Source organism: Pan paniscus, chromosome 2 (assembly GCF_029289425.2).
Source record: "Pan paniscus chromosome 2, NHGRI_mPanPan1-v2.0_pri, whole genome shotgun sequence".
Classification (NCBI taxonomy): domain Eukaryota; kingdom Metazoa; phylum Chordata; class Mammalia; order Primates; family Hominidae; genus Pan; species Pan paniscus.
Window position 1 is genome coordinate 147510715 of NC_085926.1, and position 11609 is coordinate 147522323.

Below are 11609 nucleotides of genomic sequence, written 5' to 3' on the forward strand. Positions count from 1 at the left end.
AGCACCCAGGATTCCATCATTACACCTTCCTTTAGTCATCCAATTTGGGACTTAGCTCCATTTAACGTTTACACGCTTTGATGTATTTTGGTCCTGGGCTCCATCTTACAGCACTCTTATAGAAAAACGCTTTCTTAAATCCTAGAAACAGCTTTGTTGGGTAGGTGTTTTCGTATCATCTCAGTTTAGAGATGTTGCAAAACCCAAACATTCTGACTCCAGAATCCATATTCTTAACCACTACACCAGATTGCCTCCTCCAAAGAGGGTTTCAGACAACTCAGTTTCTTTATTTTTTAAAGAACCCATAAAGGGAAGCGTGGCACACAGAGCATAAACAGAGGTCATGGACACCCCAACCTCCATGATATGAGACCTGAGGATGTAACTGGATCTTTTTGGAACCTCTTTGGTCGGCCATTAAATTGAGGCAACCACAGAATTCATCTTCTAAGATGACAGTAGGTGCGACCGCAGAGCTTAGCTGGATTGACAAGTCTTGATGAAGGAGAGAATTTGTGGGCAGTGCCTTCAAACTTAGTTCCAAGTGCCTTAAGGAAGATCCTCTGGGGAGCTGGATCTCATATGTTCTTCTGCACCCTTCCTCCACCCCCCCCCCAACACACACACACTCATCTTCTTTGTAAAAGACTTCTTTAAAACAACATAGAGTATCTTATCTACTCCACATGACAGAGGATGTTTTTATAGCAGCCAACACAAATGCCTAGATCATTTTTATCTAGGTCCTATTTATCTATCTAGGTCCTCAAGTTCCAGCTCACATCCCATCTGTCTGGAAACTAACAGCATTTCCATTGCAAAAAGTTACAATTGCATCTGCCCCACATGGGGGAATAAACCACACCTCTACAATGCAGAGCTAGGAGACCACACACATCAGCCTTTACACAAGAATCTCAAGCTTTTCAACTGTAGTGTCCTGTGACTATTCTCTTTTCTCAGAATGACACAAGTGGAGAGAATGCAAACAAACTACCAGAAATCTGGAGCATCATAAAAGAATCCATGTCACCCTTGATAGGAACAATTCTGTATTGGAATTAATTTTGCTGAATGAACCACAGGTTCCTGAAAACAAATGTGCTGCCATTCTTACTTTATGGTCCTGAAAATGTCACAGAATAACATGCTTTTTCTACCTTAGCTTTTGCGTTGCTTAAACTGTTTTGAAGTATACTAAATATGGCATTTAAAAGGGCAAAAAATATGAACCCAACAGTTTTTAGGCCTCCCTTATAAAGAAACAGTCCTTGTTTTTAAACTTTTCAAGTTTCTTAAATTTGCTTCTTTGCTGTCTGCTTTTAAAAATTCCAGACAGTAATTCTAATCACAGAAGTCTTTGTGAAACTACATTTCTGTAATTTTTTTTTAACTCAAGTAATGTTATTGGAAGGAAGCAGAAAACCACAGTGCCCAAACAGAAGTGACTAATGCTAGCAGCAAGTGCTGTAATAAATAAGGCCCCCAGAGCAAGAGACCGCTGCACCACAGTAGCTTGTTGTATATTCCCATGGTCAGGACTGTTTGGAGACCAGCAACCAGATTTTCCAGAGCTCTTGATGTGTTAATCAAGGTAACCAGGTGCAACTCCTTTCACTAGCAATGTTTTACTAAAGATGATAGAAAGAAAAAATACAGGAAGAGCAAAAATCTAAAGAGAGGAAGAAGTCCAAATAAAACATTCACTCGGAAGACAGAAATCATACTAATATGGTCTATGCCCAGTTATATTACAGATCAGTTTTTAAATAACTACATATGTTTTAATGTCTGATGTAATGCATTACAGGTGTTCTCAAAATTGTACATGGACGATGGACCAGTGACCTAACATTAAACTTTGAATTTCTCTACTACTGTTTCAACATGTTGTTGGCACAATTTCCGAAATAGTTACGTGGTTTTTCTTTGCCACCATAAGGATGTCTGCTCTGGGACCCAAAGAGTCAAAATGCCTTAATCAATCATTGAACTTTCCTTATCTTTATTTCAACTCTCACTCACTCACCTTTATCTAAAAAATATTTTGGTAGAGATTATGAATCCATATCCCACACCCTCCTCCTGCACAGCCTATCTGCTTCTGCTCACTGCATGCCCCCCAGTCTTATGACATGATTGGTAATAACTATTTTTTATTACGATAAATTTGATCACCTCAAAATCAGCAAGAGGCTTGTTTTAACCCAGACTTACGAGTTGTTTCTCTGACAATGACACTTCAGGTATAACCTTAAAGCAAATTTGGGATGTTGTTATTATTCTCCCAGGTGCAATGATCTTTTCTATCAAGTTGTTGTTATTTGAAAGATACACTTTGTTTTCAAAAACCATGAAAATATGAATGACCAATTGTCAAAGTAATTTATTAGAGACATTAAATTTATACCAATAATATAATACAAATAATATATAATTTATATTATTATATATATTATAATATATAATATATATTATAATATATATTATATATTATATAATATATATAATATATATTATATATTATAATATATAATATATAATTTATATAATGATAATTATCTTTTTGTACTTACAACCAAACCATATTTTCCAAGAAAGAAAGAAAGAAAGAAAGAAAGAGCAAGCAAGCAAGTGAGCGTGCGTCCGGGCGCAGTGGCTCACACCTGTAATCCCAACATTTTGAGAGGCTGAGCTGGGCAGATCTCTTGAGCTCAGGAGTTCAGGAGTTCAAGACCAGCCTGGACAACATGGCGAAAACCAAAACCAAACCAAAACTATCTCCACCAAAAATACAGAAAATCAGCCAGGCACGGTGGTGCGTGCCTGTAGTCCCAGCTACTCGGGAGGCTGAGGGAGAAGGATCACTTGAGCCCGAGACGCAGAGGCTGCAGTAAGCTCACATCACACCACTGCGCTCCAGTCTGGGTGACAGAGTGAGACCTTGTCTCAAAATAATAATAATAATAATGTGCTCGATTCAGTAACCCACTAAAGTGGGTCTGAGTTTATCACTATTCTTTCCTTACTATCCCCATCGAAATTTATGGCAATAATAGCCTTGGATTCAGTAATTCCATTGCTAAGAACGAATTCTAACGAAGCACTCAGGATGCATCTTAAAAATCTTTGAGAATGTTTATCGGCTGGGCACGGTGGCTTACGCCTGTAATCCCAGCACTTTGGGAGGCCGAGGTGGGTGGATCACTTGAGGTCAAGAGTTTGAGACCAGCCTGACCAACATGGTGAAACCCTGTCTCTACCAAAAAAATACAAAATTAGCTGAGTGTGGTGGTGCATGCCTGTAATCCCAGGTACTCGGGAGGCTGAGGCAGGAGAATCACTTGAACCTGGGAAGTGGAGGTTGCAGTGAGCTGAGATTGTGCCACTGCACTCCAGCCTGGGCAACAAGAGCAAAACTCCATCTCAAAAAAAAGAATGTTTATCATATGGCCATTTAAAGTGTGAAAATGGGAAATAACCTAAATGATCAGTAAGAGGGGCTAGATGAACAAAGTAGGGTACAGCTATAAAATGGAATTCTGGGCAGTCCCAAAGGCCATGCTACAATGCCATTAGCTGTGAAAGGCATCCCACATCATTTAAGTTTGCAATATATGTTGTCTTTCTTTCTGATGAATTAATCCATTTTTTGTCCATTGAATGACATCACTTCTACGAACTTGCATTCTGACATCCTTATTTGAATAGGAGAGAAATACTTTCTATGGGTAAATGTAAATCTGTGTAAGTGGAAATTATGTAATTGCTTTCAGGGCTAATCATCTACTATGTGACCGTGTAGAGAAGATACAATCCTGATAAGCAAACTAGAGGGCTACTATTTATGGCAAATGGGAATTTATATACAATGCCAGAACCTCACAGTCCTTTCTGAAGGGCCATGCTTCATGGCTGCACTTAATTCTGCATCTCCTCGTTACTTTCATGTAGTTTTGGCAATGTCGTGCTCTCTTGCATATATGCTTAGCTCTCCAGCCAGGCTACAGGGTTAAGGCTAGGGTCCCTATCTCCCATGTGGCTTGCATCACTCTCTGTGGAGAAAGTATGTGGTTATCGTCTGCCCAGAATCACTTCCCTTCTTCCGGCCACATCCCTCCCCACCACTACCATGACCACTTCCATTGAGGAACTAAGTCTTTCTCCATTCTAACACTGTGATTCCTGAATGATGAACAATCCAGTACCTTTCTCTGCTGAGCTCACAGGAGGGCAAATGAACAGATACTGGCATACACTGAAGTGGGCGGGTGAGGGTGGGTAGAGGGAAGCCCTCTTGTCCCTTTAGAGGCTGCTCGTTTGGTATGTGGATGCCCAACCTTCCTGAGGCCATATTCCTGCCAATGGAGAAGGCAATATGGCCAAGAGGCAGAGAGATGAGGAGTCTAAATGATACTAATGAAGTCCCTGGATCTGGAGCCAACCTTGGCCTCACTTGGTTCATGCACCAGCTAGTGTGAGCTAGACCTCTGTCATCTTCAGCTGGAACAGTCCTGACTAGTCCACCCTCCATCACACAAGCCAGAGACAGGAATCTATATTCTGTGCTGCATTCATGGCCAAACAGCCCAGTCTCTGTTCTTCAAGCTGCCCAGGCTGGCTACCACCTTGGAGATGGGAGCCACACTTGGGACTATATAAGATCAAGTTTGCTGCATCCTTCTAAAATAACAGTGCTTCTGCTAAGGGGACTGAACTGATACGTACTGTTTCTTAATAAACTTAGAAAAAGAAATCATAATCATTTTTAACCTTTTTTTTAGATGGAGTTTGACTCTGTCACCCAGGCTGGAGTGCAGTGGCGTGACCTCGGCTCACCACAATCTCCACCTCCCAGGTTCAAGCAATTCTCCTGCCTCAGCCTCCCAAGTAGCTGGCATTACAGGCATGTGCCACCATGCCCAGCTAATTCATTTTATTTATTTTATTTTATTTTATTTTTTTTATTTTTAGTAGAGGTGGGGTTTCACCATGTTGGCCAGGCTGGTCTCAAACTCCTGACCTCAAGTGATCCACACACCTCGGCCTCCCAAAGCGCTGGGATTATACATGTGAGCCACCATGCCCATACCATTCTTAATCTTTACAGAAAGTCCTTTTTCAGGAAAAGTTGGTTGTTAGTGAAATAGACAACTCTACCCTTTTTTTTTTTTTGGTTTTTTGGTTTTTTTTGAGATGGAGTTTCGCTCTGTTGCCCAGACTGGAGTGCAGTGGTGCGATCTCAGCTCACTGCAAGCTCTGCCTCCCGGGTTCATGCCATTCTCCTGCCTCAGCCTCCCAAGTAGCTGGGACTACAGGCGCCCACCACGCCCGGCTAATTTTTTGTATTTTTAGTAGAGCTTGGGTTTCATCGTGTTAGCCAGGATGGTCTCGATCTCCTGACCTCGTGATCCACCCGCCTAAGCCTCCCAAAATGCTGGGATTACAGGCGTGAGCCACTGCGCCCGGCCAACTCTACCCTTTTTCATCCCTGCCTTCTGTGACAGAATTATAGTGACTCAAATTTTGTTTTTGTTTTAATAAAGCAAAAATTAGGGGCTGAGCATGGTGGCTCATGCCTGTAATCCCAGCACTTTGGAAGGCCGAGGTGGGTGGATCATCCAAGGTCAGGAGTTTGAGACCAGCCTGGCCAACATGGTGAAACCCCATCTCTACTAAAAATACAAAAATTAGCTGGGCATGGTGGCACTTGCCTGTAATCCCAGCTACTTGGAAGGCTGAAGCAGGAGAATCACTTGAACCCATGAGGCAGAGGTTGCAGCGAACTGAGAATGCACCACTGTACTCCAGCCTGGGCGACACAGCGAGACTCCAAATAAAAAAAAAAAAAAGCAGAAATTAGCATCACATGCAAACAATTATATTCTCAAAAGGAAACAAGTTGTTCTATGCATAGCACTAAAAGCCCTGACTCAAACCAAATGCCACCTCCTTAATCACCTCCATGCAGCACCCTGAGTTTACCATTTAAGTACCTACCAGGTCCCTCCCTTCCTAGACGTCTGACACCCAGTTGAGCTCATGGATTAAGGTGACACTCATAAACCATTCTTAGCAATGAGTGTGCTACAACCACATAGCAATGACTGCAAGGTAATTGTAACTCATGACAAATGAGTTTTCCTGCAGGCGCCAGGAAACAAAAACATCACAGATGGCTTTCTGAATCAAATCAAGGTACAAGGGACCAAGTCTTAAATTGGGAAAACCGTGCATTTGATTTCAGTAGGAAACAATTGCAAATAAGTTAATCCCACTCTGTCAGTCCTCTATATTCATTACTGGAGCCTACCAACTAATAACAGAGCCTTGAGAAAAGTACCAAAAACCCAGCATACAGTAATGCAACATGCAGCAGCAGACCACGTCCTATAACCATCCTCGGTGCCTCAGGATCATATTTCCTATGGGTTTTCCTCCCTTAAAATCCATCCAGTTGAAATCAGTCAATATATAAAACCAAGCTAATAATATCTTGTTTGAGCTAGAATTTAAAGAGAATGTTTGCATTCAAGCATATACATATTCTATAGTATGTTAAAAAAAAAAAAATTGGCCAGAACTGATGTGATGTTCAGTATAGAAAAATAATTTTTACTTTATTAAAGTAATTAGCATTGAAAATCCCAAAGCAGGCTGAGCGTTTTTGGTTAGAGGTAAAATTCTACTCCTCTTTTTCCATACTCCAAGGGAAGATACCAGAGGTATCTTCCCACGAGGACTACAAAAGAGCATCAATTGGAAAACCACCCATATTGAATGTGTAGGCACATGGGGTGATGAAATACACACAGCATAAAGGTGCATCTAAGAATAGTATCAAAAACAAGGTGTTGCCCAACCTTGGCACACAGCGAACAGGTTGTTGAACACCTACTCTGTCCTGAGGCCACCAAGCAGCTGCTTGGCCAATTTATTTATGCCCTGCCCTCTTTTAATTCACACAAGTGTAATATCCTGCCCACCATGCCACTCCCCAGCACCTCTCCAAAGCAAAGAAATCTTAGGCCAGGTAAGCTAACAAAAAACATAAAATGAGACATGAGAAGTTTCTTAGGGACCTAGGGTCATCAGATTTAGCAAATAAAATGCAAGATGCCCAGCTAAATATGAATTCCAGATAAATAATAAATAATTCGTTTAGTACAAATACGTCCCATGCAATATCTGGGATATACTTAAAACTAAAAATTTACCTATTGTTTATTTGAAATTCAAATTTAACTGAATACCTGTATTTTATCCAACAACGCTTCTTAGGGTAAACATATTCTTAAGGTAAACCCATGATCTATTCCCCTTTTCTCCTGACCACAATCCTAATTTCCTTTGGGAAACATCCACCCCATTTTCAGCCATGTAGGGTGTCATGTGGGGTAATCAACCCTGAATTTATGCTGAACAATGAAATGCAATGAGCAGAGGAACACGAAATTTTGATGGGAAGAAACTATGGTATATACTCCTAGGAGTGAGGAAGCCTGAGAGAAAGGAAGGTATGCCAGCTGCCTTAAACCAGCCCTTTCCTGCACCCCCCGGAAATGCCAGAGAAGCCAGGAAGAAAGGAATAGGTGGTGATAACTGAAGAGTGTGTGCTGTGGCTACAGGAGGCCCCCAAATCAAGCTGGTCAAAGTTTGTATTAAACCAAACAGAGATATCCATGTTGTCCATGAAATCACAGCGGGGTTCACCTCCAAAACTCTCCAGGGTGGGTCTCCTTCCCTTCTCCTTATATTTATAGCCTGAGAGGGTACTATTATTTTTAAGGAAAGTTGACGTTTTCTAAAAAATTCTGAAGACATTAAAAACTTAGTGGCCGGGCGCGGTGGCTCACGCCTGTAATCCCAGCACTTTGGGAGGCCGAGAAGGGGCAGATCACCAGAGGTCGGGAGTTCGCGACTAGCCTGATCAACATGGAGAAACCCCGTCTCTACTAAAAACGCAACATTAGCCAGCCATGGTAGCACATGTCTGTAATCCCAGCTACTCGGGAGGCTGAGGCAGGAGAATGGTGTGGACCCGGGAGGCAGAGCTTGCAGTGGTGGAGATCACGCCACTGCACTCCGCCTGGGCAACAGAGCGAGACTCCGTCTCAAAACAAATAAACAAACAAACAAAACTTATTAAGCCAGTTCGGGGCACTTTGTGAGCTGCATGCTTTGCAACAAGGAAACTCAAACAAACAAATACTGCTCTAGGAAACAGCTGCCACTGAAGTCAAATTTTGGCTCTTGGTATTGTTTATTGCTTTGTATGATAGGCTAATTCTTGCCCCAGCAGTATCTTTTTCGGTATCGTGGAGCACATATATCCTTGTCCACAGGATAGACTAGGTGAGCTTTTGAAGGTTAGGGAAAATGGATGGTTAACCTAGCTCAAGTCCAGCTATTTCAGACTTTAGTACCAAGAAAGATTCTAATCCAATGGTACAAGTCTCTCAAGTCTCACAAATGATTCTTTTTATTTTTATTTTTATTTTATTTTATTTTTTTTTTTTTTGAGACAGAGTTGCTCTAGCCTCTGTTGCCCAGGCTAGAGTGCAGTGGCATGATAACAGCTCACTACAGCCTCGACCTCCCAGGCTCATGTGATCTTCCCACCTCAGCCTCCTGAGTAGCTGGGACCACAGACACATACCACCCTGCCTGGCTTTAAAAAAAAAAAAAAATTGTAGAGATGGATCTCCCTATGCTGCCCAGGCTAGTCTCGAACTCCTGGGCTCAAGCAATCTTACCATCATGTCCTCCCAAAGTGATGGGATTACCAGGCATCAGCCACTGTGCCCATCTCATTCTTCTGGCAGTAATCTCTGCCAAGTATTTGAAGGAAAGGTTCAGAGAAAAAACATTTTTCTTTAATTGTGCAGCATGAGTTTAAGAGGAAAAAAAAGTTATTTCCCAACTCCTACTGGAAAGACCTCAGACTCCCTATTAAAATAAATACTGTTGTTTATTTAAAAAGTTTCACTCCTTTCTCAATCAAACTAAAATATTTGTCTTTGATCTTACAGAAGAGTCCCTCAGGCTCACAAAAGTACTTATATTTGTATTTTCCACCTATTCATTTAGGATACTTATATACCCTTACAGAGAAACGCCTCAGAGATTATCTAAGAACTAGGTCAGTATTTCCTAGGCTGGGGAATCTGCGAAGCGAAGCTAACCCCAACCAGGACTTGAGTGTGGCCTGTAAAAGACTTTCCCGCTAGACCCTGTGGTTTCTCCAACCTCACTCCTATGCTTTGCCATTTCGAAATCTGAGGAAAATAGTCTCTCTCATGTTCTCCAAATACCAGTAACTTGTCACCCAAGTGAAGACCAAAACAAAACCATGAAGATATTCTTCTCTGTCACAACAATCTTTGATAAAAATATTGTTTCAAAGACAACTGGCACTAAATGAGTATTAAAAATCCCTGTAAGTTTTAAACTGTTGATGACACATATTAAAGGAATAAAACAAAACAAAAAATCCTTTCATATCAGCCAACCCATCTACTATGGAGTATCTGATCATGAAAGTGTATAACAATATGAAAACTATATATGCAAACATATAGGGAAAAACTTGAAGGGTATTATTATTGAGACAGGGTCATGCTCTGTCACCCAGGCTGGAGTGCAGTGGAGCAATCATGGCTCACTGCAACCTCGACTTCCATGACTCAAGCGATCCTCCCACCTCAGCCTCCCCGGTAGCTGGGACTACAGACACACACCCTGTGCCTAGCTAACTTTTTCATTTTTTGTACAGACGAGTTCTCACTATGTTGCCCAGAGTGGTCTCAAACTCCTGGGCTCAAGCAATCCTCGTGCCCCAGCTTCCCAAAGTGCTGGGATTACAGGTGTGAGCCACCACACCGGGCTAACTTCAAGGATATTAGAATAATAAAATCTTTGGTGCGTTTTTTTCTTCTGTAAAAAAATTCCAATTCCCTATAAATTACTTTTGCAATAAGTAATATTATAATATTTAAGTGAACCATAATTATAAGAGTGTTAGTCCCAAAATAACTCATATAAAATTACAGTCTGTCATTTTGCTTTGGCCTCCAGCTCTAGCAATGAATAGGTAGGGATGAAGAAAAGGTTTTCTACCAAGGATAAAAGAAAAACCGCAACTTCTCTCGGACCAGTAGCCAAAGACAAAGATCTAAACTGTTTCCACTCTCCTAGCTGGCCACCTCATAGACAGGATATGGCTCTATTTGGGACAGATAATCAGAATTTCTTCTTGCCTTTCCTGCAGACCAGCTCAGTCCCGCTCAGCTCCCGTACCTTCTAGGCAGAAATAGTCTTGTCACTTCATGTGAGGCCCCAGTCACCTGCTTAAGCCCTTTTGCACTTATTGGGCAGGTAAACAAGAGTTTGCATATAAATCGGGGCACCTTAGCTCTAGGATCAATAGGAAGCAGAGTCACAATGCCTAAGGTAATGAGAACGGTTAATAACTCAGATGATTAAATCCTCCTTTTCCAGGATCATGGTGTAGACCAAGAGTACCTGCAGTCATGCCAGGAATGACGTCCATTCTTACCTCACCCATCTGTTTTTGCACAATTTGCATTTAGATGTAGCAAACTAAATTTCCTTTACTCATTCCTTCCTTGTTTTTAAGCTCTACTTAATTCTGACAAGGTTCACAATCTAATGATGGAAAGGACAGGCTTAATGGACAAAAGGGGATGTCAGCCTCCCAGAAACAAATATTCTTTTGTTGAGATCTCCCACACAAAATGTGGTCAGTATGTCAGCCTGGAAATGTTGACCTTTTCACAGTTGCCATTAATGGGTCAAGCCAGTGGGAGAAATGCCAGGCAAGAGCTGTCCCCACTCACCTGGGGTCAGAATAGAGGAAGAGGAATAAAGATTCACATAATTCTCACAGTCAAATTTCTCGACCTCCTACCAATATCATGGGGGCAGAAGCTAAGTTTAGATGAGGAAAATGACTTACTTTCCATTCTCTCGAAAGATCCACTATTATAAGAGTTTATGTTTCTAAAACCTCCTTACTTTAAAATAATTTTTTTAAATTGTTACTCTGGGTGTAGAGAGAGGCCTTGCCTAAAATCCAAAATTGTCGGGTTCCTTGATTCTTAATGACATTAGCAAAATCAGTTCTGAAACACCACTCTCCAAGCAAAGTTTGGATCAAATTAACATTTCATCTCTCCTTCAGCCAGTTACTAAAAAAGGCATTTTCAGTCTTCACGTACAAACCCCAAATATAAGTGCCAATGGATATTCAATAACCATAAGCAAGCTCAGAATCACCACCTACCCTCTGGCATAACTACTTTCAGGTAAAGCTTACCAAAAAACAGCAATGCATCCTCCTTGCCTATCCCACAAAGAATGAAATACACTCCCGCTGTATCTTCTCAGAGAGGGAAAAACATCTCACTCCCTATAGCCATTCTTGTCAAATGACCTGATGGGGTAGTGACTGGAGCACAAATCCAGATCCAAGATCAAGAGAGGCCATTAACACACACGAAGGGAGACATGAATTATCCCAACAAGATTAAGTAGGTCCACTCTGGGTACTGCAACTAGGGTGGTGATCCTGGGCTCCATGCTTG

At 41.5% G+C, this 11609-nt stretch overlaps 1 protein-coding gene across 1 annotated transcript in view; it reads right to left on the reverse strand.

Annotated features, from left to right (window-relative positions):
• The window catches only part of WWTR1 (WW domain containing transcription regulator 1), a 140973-nt gene that overhangs the window by 102939 nt on the left and 26425 nt on the right, over positions 1-11609 (reverse strand). The window lies entirely within an intron of this gene.